Source organism: Sus scrofa, chromosome 7 (genome assembly GCF_054392235.1).
Source record: "Sus scrofa isolate SSC_HxYL_T2T_F1_AM1 chromosome 7, Sscrofa_HxYL_maternal_Yorkshire_Landrace_v2.0, whole genome shotgun sequence".
NCBI classification, from domain to species: domain Eukaryota; kingdom Metazoa; phylum Chordata; class Mammalia; order Artiodactyla; family Suidae; genus Sus; species Sus scrofa.
In genome coordinates, this window is record NC_139389.1 from 16,435,781 (window position 1) to 16,449,753 (window position 13,973).

The 13,973-nt window shown below is 37.4% G+C and overlaps 1 protein-coding gene across 47 annotated transcripts in view; it reads left to right on the forward strand.

The window, feature by feature from the left end:
• CDKAL1 (CDK5 regulatory subunit associated protein 1 like 1) overlaps window positions 1–13,973 on the forward strand; it is a 951,913-nt gene that overhangs the window by 494,295 nt on the left and 443,645 nt on the right. The gene's annotated exons all lie outside the window — the stretch shown is intronic.

Consider the following 13,973-nt stretch of genomic DNA (forward strand, 5'->3'; position numbering starts at 1 on the left):
AATCTTGGGTACATTAAATGGCTTTGAGCAATAAAATATCACCTTTTATTTCCTCTTGAAGACTGATGTTCAGATGATACTGAGAAAAACATTTTACTGCTATTTACTACTACCTGTGTTTATAAATCCTTAAATGTTTCAAAATAAGACAAAATTTAAATACCTGTGAGCAGCGGAGGCTTCCCTGCTTAAGAGACCCTTTTCACAACTTGTAATTTACTAGAGAGTCCCATACTTTTTCTGCCTGTCTATGGGATACAATTGATGTTTGCTCTCTGTCTGTGTGTCTGTTTCAGATGGGTGTTGCTCTCACAGTGAACCTCAATTTAATTTCATCTTTATATGTTCATAGATGACCTAAAATGTAAAAAAGTTTGAGATCCCCTTAAGGAGAACTGTTTCCCAGAATGTCCCAGAAATTAATGACCTCAAACAAATATTTAGTTTCTAGATTCATTGGCTAAAGATGAAAAAAATGGTGATAAGCCTTAAGTAGAAGTAGACTTTTTTTCACTGAAAATTTGCCACTTTATTTCTACTGAAACAAGTCGTGTACTACCATTAAATTTTCATAAAAAGAAGTCAAGTTAACTCATTACTTTTTACATCTAAATTAGTTTTTTATTGAGGTAAAGTAAGCATACAGTAAAATTACCTCTTTTCAACATACAATACTTTGAATTTTGATAAATGCATTCACTAATGTGACTGCCCTCACAATCAAGACAGAGAATGGTTCCATAAGCCGCTCAAAATTCCCTTGTACTTTTTTGTGGTCATCCGCTCTCTCTGTCCCCCACTGCTGGCAACTAACGTTCTAGTCTCCTTATAGTCTAATTTATTCTTTTTTAAACCTCTTTAATAAAAACATTTTTTGAACTCCAGTATACCTGCAGAAAAGTATATAGCTGTGCATTTTCATAAAGTGAATATTCCATGTAACCTCCAGTCTGATCAAGAAATAGAACATTAGGAGTTCCCACAGTGGCTCAGCAATAACAAATCCGACTAGTATCCATGATGATACGGGTTTCATCCCTGGCCTCACCCAGTGGGTTAAGCTAGGAGCTGTGGTGTAGGTCACAGATGTGGTTCAGGATCCCTCATTGCTGTGTCTCTGGTGTAGGCTGACACCTACAACTTTGATTGACCCCTAGCCTGGGAACTTCCACATGCTGCAGGTGCGGCCCTAAAAGGACAAAAAGAAAAAAGAAATAGAGCATTACCAGTACCTCAGAGGCCCCCGTCATGCCTTTCTGTTTACTATCCTCTCCCATTTCCTAACAGAAACCACTATCCTTCATTCTGACACATTAATTTGACCTGTTTTTAAACTTAATATAAATGAAAGAATTCATCAGTGTTTGAATGTTCGGCTTTTTTAATTTAACTTTGTGTTGGTGAAACTGATCTGTTTTTGCTAGTAGCTGTAACTCATCCATTTTCATTGCTAAGTAATATCCCATTTAAGCAAATCACAATTTATCCATGAAAGAAGCATTGGGTCTTTTCAACATTCCATTGTTATTATTGCAACTAATACAGCTGTCAACATTTGTATTTGTATATTTTGTTTGACACATGTATTTGAACATCTCTGCTGGGTGTTTAGCTAGGCATGTAATTGCTGGGTCATAGAAAATACAGTTGTTCTACTTTACTAGATACTGCCCAGAAGTTTTCCTAATTAGTTGAATTTACAATTCCAACAGGAATGTATGTAAAAATGCTAGTAGCTCTGTATCCTTGCCAACAGTTGGCTTTGTTATGTTTTTGTTAGTAGCCATTCTGATGGGAATGCAGTGTAATCTAATTGTGGCTTTTATATCCCCCTGTCAAAATACTGATATTGAATATTTTTTATTGTATATTTGGATATACTTTTTCATGAAATGCCTATTCAGCCCTTTGCCCATTTATCTCTTGACTTACCTGTTTTGTTTCTTCCCCTTCCCTTCCTGTCCTTTATAGGAATTTATATATTCTCGGTAAAATTCCATTGTTGGTCATGGTAACTTAAATACACCCATAACCAGTCTTTTCACTCTTTTAATGGCGCCTATTGAAGAACAGACTAATAATTTTATGTAGAATGTATCCATTTCTTTCTTTCTATATTAGAGCTTCTTGGGTCCTAAGATTACTTTCCCCATGTTACCGTGAAGAAACTCCCCCAATGTATTCTTCTAGAAATTTTATGATTTTTGCCTTTTACCTTTAGATCTTCAGTCCAACTGGAATTTCTTTTTGTTTAAGGTATGAAGTGTGATAGTCAAGACTTTTTTTTTTTAATGAGGATATCCATTTGAGTCATCACCACTTACAGAATTTCTCATCCTTTATCCACTGCTCTGTCTGGTGTCCTTTATCCTAAATCAAGTGTCTCTACACACAAGTCTGTTCTGGAGCTTTATTCTCTTCCTTTGGTCTGTTGACCTTTCCCCCAAATCACAAAGTTAATTACTCTAGCTTTATAGTAAGTCTAGATATTTACAGTGTAACTATGTCAATTCTGTTTTTTGGTTTTTTTCTTGAAAATTGCCCCGACTATTATTGGTCCTTTGACTTTCCAAATTTGTCAACTTCCACCAAAAAGTCCTGATGAAATTTTAATTGTGATTGTATTGATTCTATAGATGATTTTGTAGGAAATTGACAGTAAGATTCTATAGATGATTTTGTAGGAAATTGACAGTAAGTTTTCTGTCTTTGAGTGAAAGATATCTCTTCATTATTTTGATCTTCTTTAATTTCTCTCAGTAATATTTTATGGTTTTCTGTATACAAGCCTTGTATATCATTTTTTTTTATTCCTACATATGTGTTCCCTTGATACAATTAGTCATTTTTAATTGTTATCACTGTTTAGACATATAATTAATTTTAATATATTTACCCTTCAACCATCAACTATGCTGCGAATTCATTTAGTTTTTCTGTAGGATTTTTCTTCTGATTTTTCTATGTATACAATTATGTCGTCTACAGATAGTTGCAGTTCTGTTTCTTGATTTTCAATCCTCTTACCTTTTACTTTTTCTTATCATATCACCTAAAACTTCTAGTACACTACTGAATAAAACTGAGTATCTTTATCTTCTTTCCTAACTCAAGGAAGGGAGTTTATATAATTTCACCATTCAGTATAAAAATTAACTATAGTTTTGGGGTTAAGGAAGTCCCTCTCTTCCTAATCTGTCGTGTGTGTGTGTGTGTGTGCGTCTGTGTGTGTGTGTGTGTGTGTGTGTGTTAATCATGAATGGAAGTAAACTTGTCACTTTGTCTTCATCTATTGAAATAATTATTTGATTTGGTTTGGTTTTGGTGTTAGGTCTGTTAATATTGTGAACTCTATTAAATGATTTTTGAATATTTAAACCAACCTTGCATTCCTGAGATAAATTTCTCTTGGTCATGGTGTAGTATTTTTGAAACATTGTTTCAGTCAGTTTGCTACAGTTTTATGAAGAATTTCTACATCTTTCTTCATGGAGGATTTTGATCTGTAGTTTTCTTACAGTATCTTCTTAGTTTTTATATCAGAGTAACGTTAGCCTCATTGAATGAATTGGGAAGTATTCCATCCTCTACATTTTGCTGGAAGAATTCATATAGAATTTGTATTATTTTTTCCTTAAATGTTTGATGGAATTATGTAATGTGGTAAGTAAAATTTTAAGATGGCCCCTACAACTCCCTCATCCCATCCCCACTTCACTAGGTGCCCACTCTCTATAATCCCTGAGACTGTTAATTTGATATTTGCTTTCCCCTTTCTTGGTTCTGCCCTCTGAGTCATCTTCTCTTATTCATGAAAGCACAAGTTTCTCCAAAACTTTGTGGCTCTTTTCTGTATTTCACTGGAATTTACTCTGTTAGACAAAAATCAGATCTCTATGATATGACCCCATGCTAAGTACTTTTCTTTGTATTTTTCCTCCTTGGAATTCCTGGAGCTTCTTTGCTTTCCCCTGATCTCTTTCCTCAGCTTTGGAAAATATCAGCCATTCTCTTTTCAGGTATTTCTTTTGCTCCATTCTCTCATCTTTTCTTCTGGGATTCCAATTACATGTTAGATATTTTCATTATGTTCCCCAGTGTCTAATGTATCCTCTTCTATATTTTCATTCTTTGTTCTCTTTGCATTTCTGGATGTTTTCTCCTCACCTCTTTTCTAGTTTCATGCTACTGATAGTAGTCAGGTGAGGCTGACAGTAGCAGTGGCTTGTGTGGTCCCTAGAGAAGCAGCACTGCCCTCCACCCATGAGGCTACTAGAAATGCAGGCTTTCAGGCCCCAGCCTATCCCAGACCTCACTGATAATCTTCACCTCCAGGTGATTTCTGTAGACATTAAAATTTGTGAAGTCCTGTTCTAGTTTACTATTCCTCTCTTTGTCTGTTTTTAATCTGCCATCAAGCCATCTATGAAGTTGCTTTTTTTTAATTTAATTTTTTTAACTGTTGTTTCCCCAATACAATTTTTTTCTACTGTACAGCAGGGTGGCCCAGTTACACATATATGTATACATTCTTTTTTCTCCCATTATCATGCTCCTTCATAAGTGACTAGACATAGTTCTCAGTGCTACACAGCAGGATCTCATCGCTAATCCATTTCAAAAGCAATAGTTTGCATCCATTAACCCCAAGCTCCCACTCCCTCCTCTTCCCCCAGGCAACCACAAGTCTGTTCTCCAAGTCCATGATTTTCTTTTCTGTGGAAAGATTCATTTGTGCTACATATTAGATTCCAGATATAAGCAATATCATATGGTATTTATCTTTCTCTTTCTGACTCACTTCACTCAATATGAGAGTCTCTAGTTCCATCCATGTTGCTGCAAATGGCATTATTTTGTTCTTTTTTATGGCTGAGTAGTATCCCATTGTGTATATATACCACATCTTCTTAAGCCAATCATCTTTCGATGGACATTTGGGTTGTTTCCATGTCTTGGCTATTGTGACTAGTGCTGCAATGAACATGCAGATGTGTGTGTCTTTTTTAAGGGAGGTTTTGTCCAGATATATGCCCAACAGTAGGATTGCTGGGTCATATGGTAGTTCTATATATAGTTTTCTGAGGTACCTCCATACTGTTCTCCATAGCGGTTGTACCAGCTTACATTGCCACCAACAGTACATGCTCTTGAGTTGGAAAAATTAATATTGTAAAAATGGCCATACTACCCAAAGCGATCTACAGATTCAATGTAATCCCTACCAAATTACCCAGGACATTTTTCACAGAACTGGAACAGACAATATAAAAATTTATGTGGAACCACAAAAGACCCAGAATTGCCAAAGCAATTCTGAGGAACAAAAACCAAGCAGGAGGCATAACTCTCCCAGACTTCAGGCAATATTACAAAGCCACAGTCATCAAGATAGTATGGTACTGGTACCAAAACAGACATACAGACCAGTGGAACAGAATGGAGAATGCAGAAATAAACCCAGAGACCTATGGTCAGTTAATCTTTGACAAAGGAGGCAGGAATATAAAATGGGAAAAAGACACTCTTTTCTGCAAGAATTCCTGGGAAGCCTGGACAGCTACATGCAAATCAGTGAAACTAGAACACACCCTCACATTGTGCACAAAAATAAACTCAAAATGAAGTTTCTAATTTTAGTTAATTTATTTTTTACTTCTAGAATTCAGTTTGATTATTTTTCATAGATTTCGGTGTTTTGGCAAAATCCCTCATATTTTCCTCTGTATTTTTTTTTTAACATATTTGCTCACTTATCTTAAAGCCCATACTGAATTCTCCACAATCTGGATTTAATGTTGGCTTGTTTGTATTGTCTTTTTTTTAATCTTGATTTTGATCATTTGTCTTCTCTTTTAGCATACATGATCACTGTAATTAAATGATGACCATTGTTTGTTTAAAAAGCAAAACTATAGGTTCAAGACTGTAGTGTCTTCTGAGAGGATTTAATTTTGTTTCTGCTAGACTCTAAGTTAAGGACTGATTATTTGAATTGATCTGAGAGTGACTTTGAAACCGTTCTTCTGTCTTTCTGAGGATCGGGTTATTTCTGGCTTGCCCTTACATTTTGAAGATAGTCAGTGTTATGCTGGTGTTTAACAACAGACAATCAGTGGGAAGGGTTCTGCCTGGTAGCATTGGTCAATTTCCATAGTGTAAATACTTCCACTGTTGTCAGTTTCAGATGGCCAGTGTGACATCACTGATCATGTGATTGGGAAGAGATGCATGTAGTCAGTTCTTGTGAGCTGGTAAAAAAGCCTGATCCAACATACCACTGAGTGAAGCTCTTCAGGATCTCAACTGAAATTCTGTGGTAGTTACCAGGGCCTTTTCTTTACTGCAGGTCTTCAACTATAATTTTTGTCTCTGCAGGCTCATGAGAACGCTTAAAGCTCTACATTGTTTCTCAGCCTCTTAGTTTTTTGTTTTTTTTTTTTTTTTTTTTGGTCTTTTTTTTTGCCATTTTTTTTGGGGAGGCCGCTCCCGCGGCATATGGAGGTTCCCAGGCTAGGAGTCGAATCGGAGCTGTAGCCGCCGGCCTATGCCAGAGCCACAGCAATGCAGGATCCGAGCCGCATCTGCAACCTACACCACAGCTCACGGCAACGCCGGATCGTTAACCCACTGAGCAAGGGCAGGGACCGAACCTGCAACCTCATGGTTCCTAGTCGGATTCGTTAACCACTGCGCCACGACGGGAACTCCATCAGCCTCTTAGTTTTATAAAATTGATAAATTATCCAAAACGGAAATATTTGGTCAAATATTGAGCTTTTCTCTGAGATTCCTTGGGTTCTCACTACCTTGGTAGCTTTTGAATGTTCAGATAGTACATATTATAAATTTTACTCACCTTGGAGTTCCCGTAGTGGCTCAGTGGTTAAAGAATCCGACTAGGAACCATGAGGTTGCAGGTTCTATCCCTGGCCTCGCTCAGTGGCTTAAAGATCCATCATGGCCATGAGCTATGGTATAGGTCACAGATATGGCTTGGATCCCATGTTGCTGTGGCTGTGGTGTAGGCTGGCAGCTGTAGCTCCAATTAGATCCCTAGCCTGGGAACCTCCATATGCTGCGGGTGAAGCCCTAGAAAAAGGCAAAAAGACAAAAAATAAATAAATAAATAAATAAAATTTTACTCACCTTTTCTAATTGTTCTTGGCAATATTATAGGTCTGATGCAAGCTTGTTTGCCTTAGCCAGAAGTGGAATTCATTGCATAAAATCAGCTTTCAGATGCTTTTTATCTTGCTCTGGTCTTTTTTCTTTTAAACATACCCTTAGCATCTTCCTTACATTTTCAGACTTAAGCACCCAATCCTGGCATGGCAGTACCTTTGTTTTTTTTGTTTTGTTTTGTTTTTGTTTTTTTTTTTTTTTTTTAGACTTTGTATTTAAGAGCAATTTTAGGTTCATAGCAAATTTGAATAGAATGTACACAAAGTTCCCATATACTCTGTCACAGACACATAACCCTCCCTTGATGGCAGCATCCCACACCAGAGTGGTACATTGGTTGCCTTAATTAGCCTACATTGGCGCATCATTATCACCCAAAGGCAGTAGTTTACAGTGCATTGCGCTCTTGATGTTGTACATTCCATGGGTTTGGAGAAACGTGTAAAGACATGTATCTACCATTACCGTATCATACGGAATAGTTTCACTTCTCTAAAAATCCTCTGAGCTCTCCTGTTTATCCCTCCCTCCCATCCCCCAACACCAGGCAACCACTGATTATTTTTAGTGCCTTCATGGTTTTACCTTCTCCAGAATGTCATATAGTTGGAATCATAAAGAATTACAGCCTTTTCATATTGGCTTATTGCACTTAGTAGTATGCATTTAAGATTGTTCCATGTCTTTCTATGGCTTGATAGCTCTTTTCATTTAAAAAACAAAACAGAACAAAAAAACAGAAATCTATTGCCTTACCCTTGTAGAGACTAAAGTTCAAAGGCAGGCCCCTCCTTCCTCTGGACCACGTAGGAGAATCCTTCTTTGCCTCTTACTAGCTTTGGGTGTTTGCAGGTGATATTTTTCCTTTGCTTGTAACTAATTGGCTACCTTCATTGTCACATGGTGACCCTTTGCATCTCTGTCTTCTCATGGCTGTCTTTTTGTAAGGGCCTCAGTCATCTTAGATTAGGGACCCACCCTACTCCTCATCTCAACTAGTTGCACCTGCAGTAACCCTCTTTCCAAATAAAGTCACGTTCTGAGGTGCCGGGGGTTGGGTTTTCAGCATATCCTTTGAGGCAGGGGAGGGGTACAATTCAACTAACAGTACTTCTGTAAATTTCTATAATTACGCTCTAGGTTAAAAACTTAGGCTGGGAGAGTTTCATCTCTCTAAAAATCAGAATCTCAAATAAAAGGAACTAAGTATCATGCAAATTTGGAGACCTGTCATCAAAAAGAGGATAATATATCATGTGTGTTGACTCTCTATGGTTTTTTTAAATCTATCAAAAATTATCAGTTGTCTACCCTGTGATAGGTACTTTATGAAACTGCTTCACAACTAGACTTCACTAAAATAATACACTGCTACAAAATAGAGGGCAATTTTTTTCCTATCTAATTTGTTTCCCATTTTCTTGCCTCAAAAAATAAAATAAAAATCAACAATGAAAGTAGACTCTAACCTATTTTTGGAAGAAGAGCACAATATTGGTTGCTTTCCAACAATAGCTTTTTATTCTGCCTTTGAATGCCTCTTAGCAAAAATATATTGTTTTCTTAAATATATTTTATTTCTGCTAAAATCAAGCCCCCAAAATGTTCTTCCTCTATCACTGACAAAAAATAATTTCAGTATGCTTTTCTCTTTCTTCATATCTACTTTTACATAACTCCTGGTATCAATATATGTAAATCTTATGCTTTTAAGAAAATTTTAATAGAAAATAATGAAGTTGTAATGAAGTCTTTATTTTAAGGGGCCTGTGACTGGACAAAATAGTTTTCAGGTGACAGGAGTGGCTTTTGAAAAGTTCATACTGGTTTAAAATGTTAAATTGTGATATTAAATCCACCTGCTTGCTTGTCATACATCTTGAAACCAAAGATTAAAATAATGTTTTTAGGTATATGTTAGCATAAATGAATCATACCTCTCTTACTGCAGTTTCTGGAACATTTACTGTAGCGATAACAAGGCTGCAGCTCTGAGGAGTGTGGGTGTGTGTTCCTGAGATGGCTAGAGGGCTGTCCTTGGGATGGAGCAAGGCAGCTTTGCTGAAACTGTCCCCAGTAGATTTCCCCACGAGGGAGTGAGTTTTCACTGGAGGTATTCAAACTAAGGTGAAGTGATCACTTGGAATAGATGTTGAGTAAGAGATGTTATAAACAGTGGTATACAGTGGCTCTTCCAAATCTAGCTGCCTATGAATCTTTTGTTATTATTAATTTTGTTTTGTTTTATTTTGTTTTGATATTTAGAATCAAATCTGTGGCATATGAAAATTCCCAGGCTAGGGGTCAAATCAGAGCTGTAGCTGCCAGCCATAGCCACAGCCACAACAATGCAGGATTCAAGTCACATCTGCAACCTATACCACAGCTCACTGCCACACTAGATCCTTAACCCACTGAGCAAGGCCAGGGATCGAACCCACATCCTTATGGATGCTAGTTTGGTTTGTTACCACTGAGCCACAAGCAGAACCCCCAAGTTCTTTATTTTAAAAAGCAAAGCAGAAAAATAAAGCAGACAAGAAAGAGCTTTGTCACTTTCTCTAAATGTTTTAAAACTTTTGTTATTTCTGAGTATGATCTAAGTTTAACAAGTCAGTATTTTATTTTATTTTTGTCTTTTTGTCTTTTCAGGGCCGCACCTGCAGCATATGGAGGTTCCCCAGGCTAGGGGTCCAATCAGAGCTGTTGCTGCCGGCCTACACCACAGCCACAGCAGCGCCAGATCCAAGCTGCATCTGTGACCTACACCACAGCTCACGGCAACGCCAAATCCTTAACCCACTGAGCGAGGCCAGGGATCGAAGCCACAACCTCATGGTTCCTAGTTGGATTCATTTCTGCTGAGCCACAACAGGAACTCCCAACTCCATATTTTAGAGAACATCAAGTTGCCTTAATGGAAGGAATCCTGACGTTTTTAACTTACTCGATAGCATAATTACATTTTTTTACACAGTCTCCAATATTCAAATTAAACTTTTCTTTGGGGGGGAGAGGTAAAAATATTTTCAAGGGTTTCTGTACTCTGTATTGTTCATGATATTTTATTCTAAGTTGATTTCCAAGCATACCTCGAGGGAAGCCCCTTTTCTCAACATCCTTTCCATTTTGACTTCTCTTTTCAGAAAGAATGTTTGGGGAGTCTTCCATAATTAATTGTATTTGATTCCTTCAGTAGGTCTCTTAAATTTCTTTCTTTTTTTTTTTTTTTCTGGACATATCATGTCTTTTTAGTTCCATTTTTGGTAGTTCTTATGTGACCATAATTCTGTTTTTATAGAGTTTAGCAGCTCCCTTAACAGAGTCTTTTGTGATGACTCTGCAGTAACAGGGAAGAATGAGTCAGATCAGAGTCTGGAGAGGTGGCTGGGAACCTCCTTCCTTGTGTGAGTTTTTATACAGATTCATTTCCCAAATGGAGAATTGACTTTAATGATCTCTGGGCCCCTTGAAACTCTAAATAATCTTTGATCCTCTATCACTTGGTTTTAAGGCCACCTTTCAAATCATATTTAGAAACTTCAGATATTTATCTTTTCTAGATCATTAGTCTAAATATGTTACCTGCATTTCCCTATTCTTTCACCTATTACATTGTTATGAATCTGATGACTTTTTGTTTGTATAATCAGTTAATGGAATGACTTTTTCTTGAATGCGAACCAGGAGTATTAAACAAAATAGTTGAATTTGTTGTTTGGGGGTGCTCGGAATGGTGGCATTGAAACCAACAGTGGAAAAGAGAATAAGGGGCCTCAAAGATGTCCACATCCGAATCCCCAAACCTGTGGATGTGTTACTTTACAGAGTAAAAAGGACTTTGAAGAGATGGTTACATTAAAGCAGCTGAATTGGAGAAATTATTGTGGATTACCTGAGTGGGCTCAGTGTAATCATAAGGGTTCTTATAAGAGGAAGGCAAGGAGGACCCAGTTTGAGGGAAGAGATATAACAACAGAAGCAGAGATTGGAGTAATGTGCTTTGAAGGTCAAAGACAGGAGCTGAGGAATGCACATGGCCTCAAGAAACCAGAAAAGGCCAGGAACGAGTTCCCCCATAGATATTCCAGAAGGAACACAGCACTGCCAAACATGTTGATTTTAACCCATGAGACTCATTTTAGACTTCTCGCTTCCCAAACTATAAGGTAATAACTTTGTGTGGTTTGAAGCCACTGAGTTTGGGGTGATTTGTCACTGCAGCAATAGTAAGCTAAAATGCCAGCTTTGGAATATCTTTATCTGAGGGCGTCGTCTGGCTTTCTGAGACAGCTAGATTAATTGATCTTTCAGTCCTTTATGCCCCTAGAGAACACATGTTCGTTCCCCGGTCTGTGAAAACGTATCCTTGACGCTCCCCAACAGGCACAGTCATCTTTAGGCCTAATCATAATAATGACCTAACAAAGATAACAATAAGAATTAATGTTTATATAGCAATCAGTGTATGTCAGACTTTGTGCTGAGCACTTCCTATATATGACCTAATTTCATTCTCACGACTCTTGGCAAGTAAAAGCACCATTCTTATAGTCATTTTCCTGGTGAGGAACCTGGATTTCAGAGTAATGAATTCACTTGCCCACAAGCACACAGGGAAGCCCCTGCCTTTCCCTCCACTCCCAGGTCTTCCTGTTCCTTCCAGGGGGCTCCATGCACCCCAGCACCTGGCAGCTTGTAGTTCCCGACCTGCCTCCATGTCGCTCCCCTCTGCCTCAGATTCCCTAGAAGGAGCAGCCTGTGAAGAGACCTGACAGTAACAAAAACGTGCAATTTTTAATGAGCCTAAAATGCGTGATATGTAGGCAGTAGGGTGTGTTGCAGTTTTGTGCCTGTTTGTGGTGTGGAAGGTAACCTGCAGGTGTAGGTTGTTGTCAATGGATGATGAGTCAGGAGCCAGAGGCAAGACTTAGATGAAGATGGGCTTAGAAGCTGCTTTAAATAGGCTTAGCCTGTCCCGTGGGTGGTAAGGAGCTCCTCAGGAGCAGTGACCATGTGTTTGTTTTTGAAAGCTCATTGTATGTGCAGTGGAGAGCAAATAAAATAGAGTTCCGTGAAGTTCCTGTTGTGCTCAGTGGTAACAAACCCGACTAGTATCCACGAGGATGCAGGTTCAATCCCTGGCCCCCCTCAGTGGGATAGGATCCAGTGTTGCCTTGAGCTGTGGTGTCGGTCACAGACGTGGCTCTGATTCAACCCCTAGCCCGGAACTTCCCTATGCTGCAGGTACACCCCTAAAAAGACCAAAAAAAAAAAAAAAAAAATCAGAAAGCCCAATTAGGAGATTGTGCAAGGCAACTGTAGAAGCCAATGGATAGATTTTTAAAATCTCTGGAACTTATTCCTGAAACGTCAGTAACTGTTCTTCTTTGGACTTAATAATTCCAAGTCTTAGACTTAGATGAGTATCAGCAAAGTTACTCTCTTTCCAGTGGAGAATATTAATTTCCTCATTATTTCTGATGTGCCATTAACGAACTGAAGTCCGTTGTCACATACATCGGCTTTCACGTAGTCAGGCTCACAGGACAAGACGTGTTCCAGACGTGTGTAGACGGTAGCTCCAGGATGGAGCCTGTTTTCTTCAGGGTGTTAAGGATAAAGGAAGCACAGGTTTTTGTTGATACCTAAAACCCATCATATAACTCTTCTGTTAATTCCAAGCCATTGTAAGAAAAAAATAATCAGGGTGCTTTGGCCCCACAGTTTGTCTCAAGAATCTTAGTATTTCAGGTTTTCTAAAATAACCCAATTTTAGAACAGTGAAGAATCAGGTACAATTTGAGAGCCTTCAGTTCAGTGATAGCAAAAATCTTAATTTGTACTTCAGAGTGATCTTGTAGAAAATCTGTTTTTAAACCTTCTTTTTAAAAAATGCACTTGTTTCTTAGGATTTTTTAAATTTCTTGCTTTTACTTTAACACTTATTTTTATCCTGCTTCTTTTCTGAGTTTATAATTATACCAAAACAGTAGGAAGATATGTGGTTATAAATTTTTCTCTCAGACCCTGAATGGTGGGGGTATTAGGGTTGAGAAGGACTGAGTGAATTTATATTAAATAAAGGGAATATAAATTCCATCCTTTGGAAAGTCATCTTTATTATATTTTAGTCCAACTTTTTTTCAGTGGTGATTACATGCCTTGTTTTATATGAGGCTCACAAAAATTGGAAGGATCTACATAATTCTTTTATGCTTTTTATATGAACTTGATTTATTAAAATTGTAATATTCAATTTGAACTCACTTTTTATTACCTTAATAACAATTGAGAACTGAGTAGACTCTTTGGAATAACTTCTAAAGAGCCTTATAATGATCTATTTTATTTTTGATCTTATTTTTTCTGTGGTAACTATGAGGCATTAATAATCCCATATTTATCACCTTCAAAGGGATTTATAACTATAGTTCCAAGTATTAAGCTAATGTTAAATGTGTATTTAGGTCAACAGAATATATTTGGTAATTTAACATGACAGCGTTTTCTAACTCCTGTCTCTTACAGTCATGTTTATTCCATAATTAAGGACTAACAAATCAAATATGAGCAGATAAGCATTAAGATGGATAAAAATGTACTCTACTAAATATGTTCTATCGGAGATCTTATAATCTATGATGAATATCCTAATCCTTTATTTTTGCTGCTCATAATAAAGTACCATTATAAAAGTGGTTTGTGAGATTAGAAGATATGAAGGCAGGGAAAAGAAAATTCCATTGTCTGAATGTTAATACATGTCAGGATCATAGTCTGTGCTT